Raw genomic sequence first — 18702 nt, forward strand, 5'->3', positions numbered from 1 at the left:
CAGTGAGAACCTTATTAGACAGAGAGTTCTCTTGGCTAGTTTCAGCTAAGTCCACACCCCGAATGGCAGTTAGCACTCGAAAGGAAGTTGGCGCCACATAGATTGGGTCTCTTTGAGACCACAATTTGGCCAATCGCTCTTCTGAGACTATCATGATTTGGGCTTCTAGTTCGGCCGTTGCAACACGGTTTTCAAACCAACATTTTTCAAATTGACTTCGACCCTCTGATTGTCGCTTTAGTTGCTCTATCTCTAAGAGATTTGGTTGGCAGAGCACATCATTGAATGTTACAGTTAAGCATAGTTTGTTAGCTTCCTCGTCAGAGGTGAGTCGCATGCGTTCATGTAGGAGCTTGTCATAGTGCTTATCAAGATATTCTTGCTCTTCCCGGGATAGGGGAAATGACAAGTATTCTGCAATTTGCTCCTCAGGGAATGTGCCCATGTCTGCCAGGACGTAGACTCGTGCAAACACTTTGAGCTTAGCCGTCAACTCAGTTAAGCATTATGTGACACTTCTATGTTCAACGAGGGCTTGCTTGGTTGCTATCTCTTGCAAGGTTCTAGGAGTTTTCCTAGGCTTTAGCATAGCTAGGGGCTCAAGCCTAGATGATCAAGATTGGTCAACACTAGGATCTCTTACGCTCTCGGGGTTTGTGCATTTTTCCTGAGGTTTTTCTACTATTTTATCATGGTTCTCCTCGGATGTGACCGGTGTAGATTTGTCACCCTGTTGTGACAGCGTTGTATCCACTCTTGATTGGTCAATGCGAGTTCTATTGTTGGTGGATTGAGTGTTGAAAGCAACCATTGATGGTAACAACTGCTTTGATTTTTTAGAGCACACAGATGTGTCTGAGGTTTCACTGCTATTAGGAGAGACATCAATGGGTTCATTGGTGGATGGTCTTGATGCTTTATTCCTTAGCTCTTCGGCACTCTTGGTTTCAATCTTCTTGGGGTCTACAGCCACTTGCAACTGCCATTTTTGTTTTCTTTCTTTTCTCTTCTTTTTCTTAGGTAATCGAGGTGTATCCCTTGAAGACTTGGGACCTTGAACTAGGTCAGTCGCGTTGATGTGCTTGGCTGGGCCTCAGCTTTCCCCTTCTCTGGTGTGTCCTCATGGGACGTAGCTGCGGCCTGCTGAATAGCCTTGCTAGGTTTATTGGTCAGATGCACCATCTCCTTGGCCACATCTTTGAGAGATTTCTCCTCAAGCCTAGGCTTTAGGTGCTTTGAAAGTGCTGGAGTTGGCAAGGACACTGGTTGCGGCACCTCCTCCCCAGGTGAACTGCTAAGGACACGTACTGCAAGGAGCATTGTCACGGCCAAGGGTTGTGACTACTGTGATCCCTAATTGGAAGTAGTAGCGGCTAGTCCAGTGGGCTGGCTGCTCTTGGTGGATTGCAGTGTCAAGTCCCTAGGGCGATCGGAAGTGGTCGTGTCTTTTGTTGCCCTTTGAGCATTCACCTGTGTAGATCGAGCATGAGTTGACCTAGTCACATTAGGTCGCACAGGCATCTCCTTAGGTTGAAAGCTAAGGGTGGTGTCATGTCTTGCCTCTTGGACATTTGGAAGCTCAGATGTAGGTAGAGATTGGGATTGAGTACCCGCACTTGACGCCTGTTGTGCTTCTTGTGTCCAAGAGGGTGTAGGAGACTTGGGACTCCTAAGTGGCTTTGACACTGGCTGGGAGATTTGCTCGTGGTTGTTAGATGATTTTGCTATTTGCTTTGTTGAGCATTTAAGCTTGCCATGAGCAATATTGTGCCTATGATGCCTATTATCCTCTCGAAAAATCAAAGGCTTTTTGGGCACTAGTGGCTTTTGCGTATCATTGACGATTACATCTGATATGTGCTTGTCAAGCACGCTAGGCTGAGGATCTACCCTCCGATTGGTCCCGTTTGGTTTCTTGATTTCAACCATGAGGGGTTCGGTCACTCCATTGTTGTTGACTCGAGACTTGGTTTTCTGTTTAGATCTCCTCCTATTCTTCTTTCCTCTTGATACGATCTGGCCTTCAGTCGACAAGGGAGGTTTAGCAAAGGGTTTTGGCACCCAAATCCATCACTTACCTGTGTAATACCCTTGAGCACGTAGCAATGCTTTGGATATCCATCGTAGCGTTGTGTTGACCCTCCATCGATACCTTCGTGTATAAGGCTTGGGCTTCATTTGGGGTCTTCTATGATATTTGTAAGTCCAAAGCCCATCCTTGGCATTGTCTCCTAACCTTCTTGTTTCAGGCATGGCCTGCCACTAGTTCTCGTTGTTTGACCTATGCTTGTATCAACTCTTCCAACAAGTCCTTGCTCTTGTTAATATGCTTGATTGTTATGTCAGTACCTTCCTTGCCTTTCCCTCGAGGTTTGATGAGGTCCCCCTTGCTAAAGGTCATGACTATCCTCACACCCGGTAGTGTCAGGTGTATCCTTTGTGCTATGTAGTCAGCCTCACACTTAGTCGCCCTTTTGAAGGGTCTTCCAAGGAGGGTTTCCTTTCCGCAAGTAGCATTATTTGGAGGAACATGAAACAGGATAGGCAAGCTCTCAGTTTCAATTTTTGTGAGGATTTTGCACTTCCCTATAAGTGCTTGTGGGTGTCCCCCATAAGGGCTAAGAGTTGTATTAGTCGGTGTCAGCTCTGGTTGGCCTAGAAGGGTCCATGTCTCATAGGTCAAGATATTGAAATCTGCTCCTTCATCAATTAGAGCATCGATGGTATGCTCTCTTTTTGCAGTGAGTTTGACCCTAAGATAAGCAGGTGTATTATGTCTTCGTCTTTCGGGTCTTGGCTTGTAAATTTAAGCCTTCTCACAAATGCCCTTGAGTCCCCAACTGTATGACCAGATGTGGATTCTCCACTAGTGTCTTGGATCGTCAGTGCAGTGGTATTCAAGAAGCATCTATCATCAGGACTGTCATATCTAGTCATCCTCGCTGTTGTAGCTTGATGTTGTTGATTTTCGCTTTGACTAGATTCAGTCCGAATGTAACACGTATGTGTTTTTGCAGTGTGGCCTTTTTGCCCTTGTTGGCTAGATTGGCCCATTGAGGTTCTAGGGTCTCTGTTTGTCTCTGTTTGGGTATGGGATTTTGGTCGCTCCTTTGCAAGTGAGAATCCATGCTCGTGTAGAGCCATTACTACACCAAGGTCCAATTTGCAGGACCTGTCACGGCACGTGTTTTCTCTCCAACCTACTTGGGGGAGGTGCAAAGGGGGCAGAGCCCCATCTGCGGGGGTCGAGGGGGGGGGGGTAGTCCCCCCCAGCCCGAAGGGCCGTTACGGTAAATACCATGCATGATTGGGAGGACCTTTGGTAGCTAATTTTTGAACTATTTGCTGTGGATTTTAGCCTAGTGATAGATTTATGATGTGCCTTTGGCTCTATATGATTTCTAGAGTCTATTTTGGTGGTGGCAACTCAGTTTCTGGCCAAAATGAAATTCTGAAAAAATTACAATTTTTGGGCCGAGTCCCAAATTCGGACGGCCGAGGACTGAGGGCCAAATCGGTGTGGGCTGAGGGCCAAGTGGGCCGAGTGGGCTGAATGGGCCGAGTGGATCGCTCAGGCACGCCGAATCGATGTTAAGGCCGAGTTGTCTGGGGCGAGGGCCAAATGTGAATGGGCTAAGTCAGCCATCCGAGTTGAATGAGTTTTTGGGCCAAGTCGGCTAGGCCAAGGGCCGATTGTGGGGTTCGACCCAGAATGATCGTCACTCGGACGGGCCGAATGCGGTGTAGTTTTGGCAGATTTGATAAATAATGCTTCGTTTTTTATGATTTTGGTCTTGAGGGGTTACACAAACTTCCAGAATGCAAGAATAGACATGAATGAAGGATTCTATACCCCTGGGATAGCAAATAACCTCCAAAGTACAAATCGGCAAGCAAATCAAACCCTCTTTCCCTGTTTTGACAACAGAAACCCTAATGCTTATTTTCTTTGTTTTTCTTTGTTTTCTCCTACTCTAATGCATCCAAATCACAAAGTAAATACCTACACTACTCCATCTCACAACATAAACCTCAAAAAAGCAAAAAACCTACTTGCCAAGGAGATTGAATACCATCTTCAACCCCCTCACTTCCTACCTATCTCAAGCATCGGTTTCGGGGAAAACCCTACTTCAATGCTCGATGTGGAGCGGGCAAGCACTCAAGGCTTGAATCTGTTGGTCCCGGCAATGGAACCAAAATGTGGGAGCTTTCGCTCAACCGCCAAGACCCATGGACCGCTTATTGTTTCAAGCGTTCCAAGCCGAGCAGTAACGGCTACCTCTCACATAGCCAACGCACCATCCATATCTACGGGTGTAGTGAGCTTATCTCCATGCCATTCGAGTTACCTCCTCTCCCGCCCACTCCGGTAGCTCCACGATCCAAGTGCAAGCTTCAAGCAAGCTCTATCCTCAAGCTCCATGCTCCAAGCTCCATCACCGCAAGTAAGAGAACAGAAGAGAAGACAAGAGAAGAAGAGAGGAGAAGATAGAGAGCTTCTCCTCCTCAGTCCCTCACCCTCACACACTCACTCCCTCACACTCTCACACTCCCTCTCTCAAGCACAAGCTCAAGCAAGCAAGAAGAAGAAGAAGAAGAAGAAGAGGAGGAGAGAAACTTTTGGCCACACACAAGAATGAGCTTCTCATTCACTTTTCAACTTTATATACAAAACCCTAAATCCCTTTTGGGCAGTCATCCCCTTTTCCCATTTTTTACATGGCCAGCCGTAGCCTAGGCCCTTTTTCCCATTGTCCTTCTATCTTCCTAGCTTCCTTTCCACCGCCCATCTACATTTACAAATTGCCGGGTGAGAGCCCGACAGTCCTTGAATTAAACCATGATGCGCTTGTGCTCTTTTACAAAAGTTTTGACTTGTGCTTTTCCTTGTGCACCTTTGTCTTCCGTTTCTCTTTGCATTGGCCTTTGTCTTTGTCTTTTGTTTTAGCTTTCCGGATTTTCCACTGCTTGGCACTCTTTTACAAGATTTCAGGGTGCGCCTTTGTATTTTAAAATGCACCTTTCCCCTTTTGCATTTGTCTTGGACTTTTTAAGGTTGCCCTTGCGCTTTTGACATTTTTTCCTCTTCTTTCTTTAGTCGGGCTACTTTTTTTCTGCCTTTGCCCTATGTCTTTTTTATTTCCTTTTGCTTTCTTCGTGTTGGGGTTAACAAGCATTAGTTTTGGGTGTGATTTGTACATTCCTAGGACTGTTTACAACAATCCCACAGTCATGTTATGCAGAAGTAACATTGGCATCTAATGCTATGCTTGTTTGGGCACTTCTACTTAACCAATTTGGTACCTATTGATGCCCAATTGTTTGGGGGATGAAAGGCACATGTTATTCCATCATTTTAGACTGATTTTCTTACTGAAAATACTCAATTTTGAACAATAAATCACTATTGTACCATAGTGGGCTGAAGCCTATTATCTCATGTTTGGTTATGCCTATAGGTTTTGAGCTATGTCTTTGGGATATGTAATGAAGTATTGACCTTCGGGGTACAATATCAAGCTTTTCTTTGGTTCCAGAATGCTTTTGAGCTTATATTAAGCTCTGACTTGGTTTTTCTTCACTGGCATTTGGCTTCAGTTGGCATGCTTTGGACTGGTCTATGCCTATTGTCATCACTGCTTGACATTTAGGCCTCTTGCATTTATGCTTTGGTCATATATGGATGCCACTTGGTTTGCCCATGCTTGATAGCTACTTGAAGCTTCATTTTCAGATGTATTTTAGCATTTTGGATCTACTGGGAATTACATTTGGTTGTCAGTTACATGTTCTTTGAATGCTTTTAGTCTTATGCTTTATGAGTCCGAGATAGCTTAGGATTTATGCTCCGGATGTACCCTACTGGGATTTGGCATGTCTGATGCTATGTATTTGATGTATTAGAGTGTTGCTTGCTCTCTTTGCATTTGACTTCACTTCTAGTGGGAGCCTCTTGGTATATTTGGATGAATGAGTCTTATGTATAGATGAGCTTGAGCTTCTGGGACAGTTACACACATTTGCTCTCTTGAGAGCTTTATATCTGTAGTTTGTCTATAGTGGGCTGATTTGATATGCCTATTGGGCTAGGCACCTATCTCTACCATAGGTTTTTCAGTTTTGTATGCATCTTGGATGGTTATGTATTGAGCTTCTCAGTGCTCTATCAGTTATGCTTGTGCTTGGTCTCTTCTCTTACCCCGAGACCCATTATATGCATGACTTCTAGACCTATGAGATGTGTCTTGCCTGACAAGTAATTGGTTTGATAGTTCTTGGTACCTTCTTGCCCCTGGAAACTCACTGTTGGATGTATCTTATTACCTAGCAATTGTAATGACATATGTATCAGTATTGCTTCCTTTTTTGGGAGAGTTTTACATGCTGTTATCATTTATTACATCAAGCTGAAATCTGCAGATTTTGAGCACTTCTATGAGGGTAATAATTACTATTTGATGTTACTTGGTCATATTTGGTGGACAGGTGCTTCTCTTGGTGAAATCCACCCTTTCAGCCAGTTTTAGTAGTGCTTTTAGTGCACTTTTTGCTAATTACAGCAACTTGCAAGTTTACTTTTTTGCTTTGATTTGGGATAGTATGGTTGGTCATTTGAAAGACACAGCTCTCTTAACATTGCCAAGTTGGATGGTACCAACTATGGGTATTGGAAGTCCTAAATATGGCAGGTTTTGGTGTAGAAGTTGCAGATTAAACCCTTGTGTTTCAAGGATGTTAAACTTGAGGATATGGATGATGATGTTTGGATGGAAGTTGATGAGCTATGCAAGTCTACCATTATTTTGTCACTCTCAGAAGAGGTCCATCATAATGTTGTTAAAGATGAGAATTAGAGTGCATGGGATTTATGGGAGAAGATTCAGGAGCTCTATGCAGAGCAGAGTCCTGCGTTGTCTCACAGATGTATTCGCTGAAGCAGTTAAGGGGCCTTCACATGAAGGAGGGGATCTCCCTTTCATCTCATTTTAGTCAGTTTCATGCTATCATGAAGAGTCTGTTGTCATAGGGTATTGAGTTCAAAGATAACTTGCACCCATTATTTCTGCTTGGCACCATGCTATCATGAAGAGTTTATTGTCACAAGGTATTGAGTTCAAAGACAACTTGCACCCATTGTTTCTGCTTGGCACCTTGCCTAAATCATGGGATGTCTTCTGTACTGCCATATGCTCGAATAAGCTTGATGGGCTGAAAATCAAAGATATTGAGAGTGCTTTATTGACTGAGGAAATCAACAGAAGAAACAATGATGCTTCCCGCTCTTCACATGCATTGACCGTTAGATGTGGTAGAAATGGCATATATGGTAATGATCATAAGGGCAGGGACTCTTAGAAGTCCAGGTCCAAGTCACGTGGCCGCATTAAGTCCCATGGACGGAAGTCTAATCTTACCTATCATTATTGTGAGAAAGTAGAGACATATTAGGCCGCAGTGCCATAAAATGCGCGATGATAAGTGCAAGGAAAAGGGAAAAGAAAAAGTGCAGAACAAGTCTTCTGAGCACAGTATTGTACCTGCAAAGTCCAGAGTGAAGATAGAAGAGGTTAATGTCATGGATGCCACTGATTTAGATTATGATTACATACTTGCAACTTCTTCATGCGATGCCTTATAGGCTTCTGAGATACTAGCTATGTATGCGCAGTGCTAGCTCTTGGATTCAGGTGCATCCTTTCATGTGACACCTTGTTGAGATTGGTTTCATACCTATCATACCATGTCTGGTTCTGTGTGTCTTGGTGATGACAGGTCTCTTGATATTGTGAGCATTGTAGATGTTAGGTCGCAGTTTTCTTTTGGCAGTTCTTTTGTTTTGCATGATGTATGCCATGTACCTGCGTTGACTCGTAGGCTTATGTTAGCTGGACAGCTTGATGATGAAGGGTATTTTGTGTCTTTTAGAGACTCTGCATGGAAGATTACTTGTGGGCAGGCTTGTACTTGCAAGAGGTGCCAAGTCTGGCAGCCTTTATCCCTTACTTGTATCAGGAGCTACATTGAATCATGTTTTGTCTGTGGATTCTATTCCCCATGTATCCCTTTGGCATGCTCGTTTGGGGCATATGTCTCTTAAAGGAATGAAAATGCTCCATGCTTTGTAGTATCTTCCACCTTTTGACTCTTTGCATTTTGATTCTTGTGATCATTGTTTGTATGGCAGGCAGACTAGAAATATGCATAAAATTTTTGGTAAGAAACACATGGGTGAGCCCTTGGCTCTTATGCACTCAGATGTATGTGGGCCCATGCCCTGTCAGTCACTTGGTGGGGCAAAGTACTTTGTTACTTTCATAGATGATTACTCACGTAACGTTTGGGCTTATCCCATAAAGAGAAAATCCGATGTCTTAGACACATTTCAGCATTGGCTTGCATTGGCAGAGAACAATCTAGGAAAAGGCTGAAATGCCTAAGGTTAGACAATGGGGGTGAGTATGTATCACGTGCTTTTGAGCAGTTTTGTGATGAGCGGGGTATTAAGCGTCAGTTGACTGCCCCTTACACCCCACCCCAGAATGGTATGGCTGAATGCATGAATAGGACCATTCAGGAAAGGGTACGTAGCATGATTAGCCATGCTAGCTTACCGCGGCACTTTTGGGCTGAGGTAGTTACTACTGCAGTGCATCTCATTAACAGGTCGTGTACAGTGGCATTGACTTTCAAGTTGCAGAGGAGGTATGGGTAGGCAAGCCCCCCTCTTATGATCATTTATGTGTCTTTGGATGTGAGGCATTCTACCATGTGCCCAAGGACAAACGCAATAAACTAGATCCTAAAAGTGTCAAATGCATTTTCATTGGCTATGGAGATGTAGGAGAGATGGGTTGCCGTCTATGGGATCCGCAGGCGTGGAAAGTGATCTGCAGCCATGATGTCATCTTTCATGAGGACAAAATGCATATACAGCCTGAGAAAGTGGTTGAAGTATGCAGATTTATCTTTCAGGAGGAGCCACTTGCTCCTGTTTAGCCCGCTCCATGGCCAGCATAGACAGCGTGTAGCATCACCTGATGCTCATGGCCCAGATGCTAGACATGCTAATGTTAGATAGGATGTCCATCAGATAGCAGAGCGTGGGTTGAGGCATTCTACTAGAGATAGATGACCTCCTGACCATTTTGCACCCTCTATGGATTATGTACTGGTTACAGATGTAGGAGAGCCTCTTACTTATGATGAGGCTATGCGCAGGGGTGATTGTCACTCTTGGGAGAGGGCTATGTAGTCTGAGTTTGACTCATTGCATAAGAATAAGACTTGGGATTTGGTTTCTTTGCCTCGGTAAGAAGACTTTGCCATGCAAGTGGGTATACAAGCTGAAAAGTACCCCTGGACACCCCAAGCCAGCATACAAGGCTTGATTGGTTGCTAAGGGTTTTAAGTGGGAGCATGGTGTTGACTTTGATAAATAATTTTCTCGGTGATCTAAATACCATCAGATTACCAAGGTAAGAAATTCAAAACCTTGATTGATTGTGGTAGCACTCATTCTTTCATTTCACCAGCTTGTGCAAGAAGGCTATGTGCAAGAAGGCTAGGGATAGCCACTATAGCTGCACCTACTTTGATTGTAGAGCTAGCAAATGGGCAAGAAATTACCTGCATAAGTCAAATAGCTAAGGTGGAATTCCTACTCAAAAAAGAGCCCACATCTATTAAGTTCAGGATAATGAATCTAGGATTCCATGAGTGACTACTCGGGATGGACTGGCTAGTCTCCAATGATGCTCACATCCATTGTAGGAAAGGACAAGTCTCCTTTCAGAATCCTAAGGGTGAGCAGGTTACAACTCAAGGAGAAGCAGGTAAATCAAAGATCCAGCTAGCTAAGGCAACACGAATAGCTCAAGGAATAATGAAAGGATTACCCGTCTATTGGATCAAGCTAAACAAGCTAGAATAGGTAGAGGACAATTCAAATAGCTATTCACTACCAGATATGGCCATTTTGAATTGAGTTAAAAGAACAATTCAAATAGCTATTGGACCAAGGGTACATACGCCCTAGCAGTTCTCCTTGGGGGGATCCGGTCTTGTTTCAAAAAAATAAGGATGGTACACTTCACCTTTGCATCAATTATAAAGGCGTAAACGAAGTAACCATTAAGAATAAATATCCTATTTCAAGGATAGATGAGTTATTTGATCGATTGCAGGGAGCAAGATTCTTCTCTAAGATTGATTTGATGTCATGATACTACCAGATGCATGTCAAAGATGAGGATATTCCTAAAACAGCATTCACTACTAGATATGGCCATTTTGAATTCACAGTGATGTCCTTTGGATTGACTAATGCCCCTGCCACCTTTAATAGGCTAATGCAGGACATCTTTAGACCATGTCTTGATGATTTTATGCTTGTTTTCTTTGATAATACCTTGGTTTATTTCAAGGAAGAGGAGGATCATGAGTCCCAAGTGCACATTGTCCTTGAGACCATGAGAGCACATAAGCTCTATGCTAAGAAGAAAAAGTGTTCCTTCCTTAAGAGGCAGATCGAATACCTTGGATGTATTGTGTTAAGCGAAGGAATCTCTATAGACCCTACAAAGGTTAAGGATGTCCAAGAGTGGCCTCCACCAACTATTGTTATAGAGGTGCATAGCTTCCTTTGATTAATAGGTTGGTATAGGATCTTCATTAAAGACTATGCCTTAATTGTAGCACCCCTCACAAATTTGCTGAAAAAGTAGGTTGCCATAGTGTAGATGCCCACTAAACAATCCAGTTTCGGCCAACTCAAGCATAGGCTGGTGATAGCACCGACTCTAAAACTCCTTGACTTGAGCAAGGAATCTGAAGTTGTCATGGATGCTAGCTATCTTGCACTAGGCTGTGTACTAATGCAAGAAGGTCATCCTATAGTCTACTCCTCAAGAAAGCTAAAAACCCATGGAAGGAATTATACTACCCATGATTTAGAGCTATTAGCACTTATTCATGCTCACAAGCTTTGCTGACACTATTTGCTTGGCAACAAGTTCTCTTTGGTAAGAGCCCTAAATGAATCTTCACCCAGACTGACCTCAATATGAGGCAACGCCGTTGCATTGAGGTTCTGCAAGAATATGACTTTGAGATCAAGTATCCACCCGGTAAAGAGAATGTGGTCGCTGATGCCTTAAGCTGCAAGGCGTTCCTCAACTCTCTTATCGTGGAGGAACCCTCAATGGTGGAATCATTGACAACTATGGTGTCAATGCCTAGCAACCCTATCCTAAAGTTAGCTAATGAGGAAGCTAGCCATGACCCAGAATATCTAAAGATGATAAAGGAGATTTTGGAAAAGGACCAAAACCCCAGACTTAAGGTCAAGTATCAAGAATTCTCTATCAATGAGGGACTTGTCTATTTTAGGACAAGATTATGCATACCCTCAAGCAAGAAACTCAATTAGAGAATACATTGGGAAGCACATGACTCCCCCTTTCCAGGCCATCCCAAATATTTCAAGACCCTCAACATGGTAAAAAAGATCTACTGTTGGGAAAGGCTTAAGGGAGACATACTCAAATATGTCACGGAATGTTTGTCTTGCTAGGGCATTAAGGCAGAACATGTCAAGATGCTTTGGAAGCTGCAACCTCTTGACATTCTCCAAATGAAGTGGGAATTTATTAGTGTGGACTTTGTTCAATTCAAGGAGGATATAATTCAATTATGGTTAACGTAGACATGCTCACCAAGGTTGCACACCTCATTCCAATGAAGACAAACATCCCATATACATCTTTAGCCTCTTTTCGGGATTGGCCACTAATCCCAATGCCTTCTCCATGACCTATGGGCTAAGTTTGACTTGCACCCTCCTGGTGGCGTCTCCCAGTCACCTGATTGTCACTGTGCCACTATACTTCTTACTGGACATAAAAAGTTTTTAAAAATTTGGTGCATTTTTTATGATGTATGTCTTGGCCCACCTTCTCTAGGTACTTAGCGAGATTGTATTGTTCTATTATCTATTTGATTGCCTCTTCCAATGTCACTAGCTCCTCTAGATTTTGGATGTTGTGGTATTTCAATTAGTTAAAGATGCATGTGTCAATGGCTGTAACATGTCACTGTAAGACCCCCCTAATAATTAAAATGAAAATTTTAATAATGCTCCCCCCTATCCATGCGGCTAGCTGGTGGATGGAGGGGAAGCTATAGCAAGACAACGAGGTTGATGACAGAGTTGCGGATGTGGTGATGATGTCAAGGACGTTGATCAGGACAATGGGCACACCACTATTCCTTCTCTCCCCCTCCATCATATTCTGCATGGCGGCGGTCCACCTGGTTGACTTAATGGAGATAAAGTGGGGGGGGGGGTCCATGCCATGCCATTTCCCCCTCCCCCCCCCCCATACTAGTATAAAATCCCCACTTAGGTGAGAGAAGTGGGAGGTTATTATTATTATTCTCCCCTATGTTGTCAAACTGAAAGAGAGAGAGGCACAGAGAGAGAGAGGGAGGGAGAGGAAGAGGGAGAGAGAAAGAGAGAGAGAGAGAGAGAGAGAGCACCAAGGGACAAGAAAAAAAAGAGGGAGAGAGAGAAAGGGGGGAATCTTCTTAAAAGCTTCCAACCTTCATTCCCCCTCTTTGAGAAGGTTCCAAGGATGGCCTCCCGCAAGGATTCAACTCCTTAGTAGCTCGTGTGCGTATCTGTGAACGAAAGGCCAAACTATACAATGCCTCCCAAGCAAAGTAAGGTCCAATCAAGCATGAATCCCACATGAACTGATGGATCTATGGGTCAAGCGAGGGGTCAAGGAACCCTGACACTTGGTAACAAAGTGCATTTCATAAATCTTACTTTGATAGGAAACTTTTAAAATGTAGATCATCTAACTTAGGTAGGGAGAAGTATTCATGAAAAAATCTATGATAGCTAGCCATCAATTAGGTTGTATTATAAAGTCATGTTGGGAATTGTGTTTTATCGCACTATGGCATGTTATAAAATGAACAATTTTCACAAAAGACTATGCATTGGTGCACATTGAGATCAAGGACTTTATTGATTGTGTTCATAGAGCATTAGATTTATGCACTAGCATTGGCATGCTTGAGAGGTAAAAGGAACTGAAAAATGGGTTATTGGGTGTAAAACGCTAATTCCACACTCTAGAACTAGGAACCGTTACGATGTCAAGCCCTATGAACGAATCAGTAAAGCATAGTCATCATTAGAAAGAAATCATACTTTTGCATCGCATAATTTTCATAACTGGAAAGGTAGGTGTAAAGGCTTGAATCAAGTTCATGATGTCATGAGTTGCTAGGAATCAACTAAGTATCTATGGGTTGTTGCAGTACTAAGCCGAGTATTAGGTTTGAATTTTTGCAAGTGCATCTTAGGACTATAATATATAGATCCGCAAGACCGTGCAAAACGATGGCATCCTATAAACCTTTAAAGAGAAGTAGCTCGCATTTGCATTAGGCATGATGATTTCATGTTCCTCGCACAAAGAAAAATACAAGTCACAATTATTATTTTTGCGTAAGTGCATTGAAATGAATTTCCAAGTATAGAAGCTTTGCATTGCATCATCAACTCAGGAAAGACTCGCATCTAGATTTGCATGGCATCATGGAAAGTTTTAATTGCACTACATAATAGGGATTCATCTTAAAGGATAGATTTAAGATGCGCATGTGAATTGCAAAACTTAATTGCATGAGGCAGTTCTCTCAGGGGGTATGGTTTCCTCACCTTGCTCTTCTATTTGTGCTTGTGTTTGTAGTGAGGGGATTGATTCATGCAACTACTCTTTCTCATCATGGTCTTGCTCAAAGTTGGGTCCCTCTTTGTATATTGGCTCTCTCGGCTCCTCACACCGGGGATGCTATGCTTATTGCTCTTGCTCCCCAAACCCTAGGAATTCAATTTCCTACATGGATAATCCAAGTGTGATCAAATGAGATCTTTGCTCCTCCACACCTAAGCTAGGTGCTAGGTTTGGTTTCCTTAGCATGGAGTCCATGTTTAAGTTCTCTCCTTGCCAGCTCCAATTTCCTTTTGAGTTCATCAATAGTCTCTTCTTCTCTTGCCTGGGTGACATTTAGTACCATGTTCAAGAAGGTTTTTTATTGTTTAAGTATCCCTATCTCCACAACTTTAGCTTTGCTTTCCACTATAATGCATTTTCTCTCTAAATATGCCAGGTGATAAGCTAAATCTTTAATCCTATCATCATTTTTAGCTCTCCATTCTTCTGCCTTTCCTTTCATTTGCTCCAATCCTTGGTTCTAGTATTGTGCGAGGATAGTGATTACTTGCTCTTGCTCTTGCCATAATATACTCATTTATTCCTTCTCTCGGTTTTAGCACTCTACTTGTTGTTTTAGCCATTCTCTTGATTGGAGAGTGTTGCTTGTAACTTGTTTTGAAGCTTTGCCATATTTCTCCTTGCTTCTTGCTCACCTTGTGCCTTTGTCTCTTGTAGTTCTTTGGATAGCTATTCTCTTTGTTGCTTCAACCTATTGACCTCTTTCTCAAGGCATCTCTTGACTTGAGATGTGAAAGCACATTGTATCTTTAGAGGAATGTGGCTCTTCCTTTCTTCATCATATAGTTCTCATATGATGTCTTCACCCTGCCTTACCTTTTTAAGGTCTCTTTTATTGCAATCATTTTCTTGGTTATTATGGTCATTTGCCTTGTTTTTTCTAATCTCGCTAGTTCACAAAGGCATTCCTTTATTCGTCTAGCTTGGCAAGTGCAGCCTTTCTTTCTTCATTCATCTTGTCATGTTGACTTTGAAGTTCTTTCATCAGCTCACCATACTCTTTTGTGTTGCGCATTGCTAAGGACACTGAATTAGTAGACACTTCAAGGCGAGGCACCTTCAGCCCTTGGCATGATTCTGCATCAATTACTACTGGCCTTTAAGTTCCTACAAGTGGAGCTCCTTTTCTTGGTGCAAGTGCAAGCTCTTGCACTTTGCTTATGAGATACTACACCCAAGCCATGACATTACTTTCATTGACTGCCCCTTCTATGGTTCCTTATGTTGAAGTGGTCAGGGTGACGAAGATTAGTAGGGGTGAATGTAGGGGAGCCTTTCCCTTGCCAACTACCACAAGCCTTTTTTTTGCCTCTTCTATAGTAGCACTTGTGCTAGGAATGTCTCCATATTCTGGGCTCCACATGGCTACCTCTTTAGATCAAGGGGGTTGCTATATTGATCTTTTAATGGCAAGAGCCATTTGCTCATCCTCCTCTCTTCTTAACCTTTCTTCCTCTTCCTCCCATTTCTTTTTACTTTCTTCTTCAAGTCTTTTGACTCCTCTTCCACTCTCCACAAGCACTCATCTTCTTCCTCCCATTTCTTTTTGCATTCTTCTTCTGGTCTCCTTGATTATGCTTGGGTAGCTTCTAGGTCTCTGCCTCTTTTTGTTGTGGCTTCTGTCTTTCTGCTTGGGATTCTCAACATGATTCTTCTTCTTTCTCCTTGGCTTGATGGCTCTGAAACCCTACTCCCCTTGTTCACTAACCTTCCTCTCTCTTGAATTTTATTATTATTGAGTTTGGTGGTCAAGTCCTCTCTTCTTAGTAGCTTGTTCTGCCTCTTCTTGCTCTACTGAACTCTATTGAACTCTTCTTTCCCCGAATTCCTTGTTTAGAATGAAGCAAGAGGGCTCACTAGAGTGGGAGACCAATGCTTTGCTTAGATCATTGATTGTTCAGGTGTCTTTGCCACTACTTCTTAGGATACTACCAAATCCACGTCAAAGATGAGGATATTCCTAAAATGGCATTCAATACCAGACATGGCTATTTTGAATTCATAGTGATGTCCTTTGGATTGACTAATGCCCCTGCCACCTTTAAAAGGCTAATGCATGACATTTTTAGACCATATTTCAATGATTTTGTGCTTGTCTTCTTTGATGACACCTTGGTTTATTCCAAGGAAGAGGCGGAACATGAGTCCCAAGTGCGCATTATCCTTGAGAGCATGATGACACATAAGCTCCATGCTAAGAAGAAAAAGTGTGCCTTCCTCAAGAGGCAGATCAAATATATTGGATTTATTGTGTCAAACGAAGGAATCTATGTAGACCCTATGAAGGTTAAGGATGTCAAAGAGTGCCCTCCACCAACTACTATTAAAGAAGTGCATAGCTTCCTTGGATTAATAGGTTGGTATAGGATCTTCATTAAAGACTATGCCTTAATCACAGCATCCCCCACAAATTTGCTGAAAAATCAGGTTGCCATAGTGTGGACGCCCCACTGAACAATCGATTTTTGACCAAGCATAGCCTAGTGACAGCATTGATTCTAGAAATTCCTCACTTGAGCAAGGAATTTGATGTTGTCACGGATGCTAGCTATCTTGCACTAGGTTGCGTGCTAATGCAAGAAGGACATCCTATAACATACTCCTTGAGAAAGCTAAAAACCCATGAAAGGAATTATGCTACCCATGACCTGGAGCTATTATTAGTTATTCATGCTCTCAAGCTTTAGCAACACTATTTTCTTGGCAACAAGTTCTTTTTGGTCACACACCATAAGAACCTTAAATGGATTTTCACCTAGACTGAACTCAATATGAGGTAACACTGTTGGATTAATGTTTTGCAAGAATATGATGTTGAGATCAAGTATCGACCTTGTAAAGAGAATGTGGTTGCTAATGACTTAAGCCGCAAAGGCATTCCTCAACTCTCTTATCATGGAGGAACCCTCAATGGTAGAATCATTGGCAACTATGGCGTCAATGCCTAGCAAGCCGATCCTTGAATTAGCTAAGGAGGAAGCTAGCCATGACCCAGAATATCTGAAGATGATAAACGAGATTTTCGAAAAGGACCAAAACCCCAGACTTAAGGTCAACTATCAAGAATTCTCTATCATTGAGGGACTTTTCTATTTTAGACAAGATTATGCATACTCTCATGCAAGAAACTCAAATAGAGAATACTTTGGGTAGGACATGACTCCCCCTTTTCAGACCATCCCGAATATGTCAAGACCCTCAACATAGTTAGAAAGAGGTACCATTGGGAAAGGCATATAAGGGAGACATACTCAAGTATGTCACATAATGTTTGTCTTGCCAGTTCAATAAGGCCAAACATATCACGATGCCTGGAAAGCTGTAACCTCTTAACATTCCCCAAATGAAGTGGGAATTTATCAGCATGGACTTTGTTGTTGGGTTACCCTTAGTTCAAGGAGGATATAAATCAATTATGGTTATAGTAGACATACTCACCAAGATTGCACACCTCATTCCTCAAGACAAACATTCCATAGACATCTTTAGCCTCTTTTTGGGCTTGTCCACTAACCCTAATGCCTTCTCCATGACCTTCGGGCTTCCACCCTCCTAGTTGCATCTCTGTGTCACCTTATAGTCACTCTGCCACTATACTTCTGCTGGACATCAAAAGTTTTCAAAAATTTGGTGCATTTTCAATGATGTGTGTCTTGGTTTACCTTCTCTAGGTACTTAGTAAGATTTTATTGTTCTATTATCTATTTGACTACCTCTTCCAATGTCTCTAGCTCCTCTAGGTTATGGATGTTGTGGTATTTCAACTAGTTAAAGATGCATGTGTCACTGGCTGTAACATGTCACCGTAAGACCCCCCTAATAATTAAAATGAAATTTTTAATAATGCTCCCCCCTGTTGACACTGCCAACTGGCAAAGGGAGGGAAAGCTACAGTAAGATGATGAGCATGATGACGGAGTTGCAGATGTGGTGATGATGTGGAGGACGCTTATTAGGACAATGGGCACACCACTATTCTTTCTCTCCTCCTCCATCGTATTATGCATGGTGGAAGTCCACCTTGTCGACTTAATGGAGATAAGGGGGGTGCTCCATGCCACACCATTCCCCCCTCCCCTCCCCCCAACCCTCAATACTACTATAAAATCCCCCACTTAGGCAAGAGAAGTGGGAAGTTATTATTATTATTCTCCCTTATTGTTGGACTGAAAGGGAGAGAGAGAGAGAGAGAGAGAGAGAGAGAGAGAGAGAGAGAGAGAGAGAGAGGGAGAGGGGGAGAGAGAGAGAGAGAGATAGAGAGAGAGAGAGAGAGAGAGAGAGAGGGCTCTAATGGATAGGGAAAGAGAGAGGGAGAGAGAGAAAGGGGGAATCTTCTTAGAAGCTTCCAAGCTTCCTTTCCCATCTTTTAGAAGGTTCCCACAGTTGCCTCCGACAAGGATTCAACTCCTTAGTAGCTCGTGTGTGTATTTGTGAATGAAATGCCAAACTATATGATGCCTCCCAAACAAAGTAAGGGCCAATCAACTGGATAAAGAGAATGTCATCGCTAATGCTTTAAGCCGGAAAGCGTTCCTCAACTCTCTTATCATGGAGGAACCCTCGATGGAAAAATCATTGGCAACTATGGTCTCAATGCCTAGCAACCCTATCCTTGAATTAGCTAAGGAGGAAGCTAGCCATGACCATGAATATCTAAAGATGATAAAGGAGATTATGGAAAAGGATCAAAACCCCAAACTTAAGATCAAGTAACAAGATTTCTCTTTTAATGAGGGACTTGTCTATTTTAGGACAAGATTATGCATACCCTCAAGCAAGAAACTCAATTAGAGAATACTTTGGGGAGTACATGACTCCCCTTTTTCAGACCATCCTGGATATGTCAAGACCCTCAACACAGTCAGAAAGAGCTACCATTGGGAAAGGCCTA

The sequence above is a fragment of the Lygodium microphyllum genome, chromosome 25, assembly GCF_053477565.2.
Source record: "Lygodium microphyllum isolate KBCC chromosome 25, Lygodium_microphyllum_v1.1.10, whole genome shotgun sequence".
Taxonomy (NCBI): domain Eukaryota; kingdom Viridiplantae; phylum Streptophyta; class Polypodiopsida; order Schizaeales; family Lygodiaceae; genus Lygodium; species Lygodium microphyllum.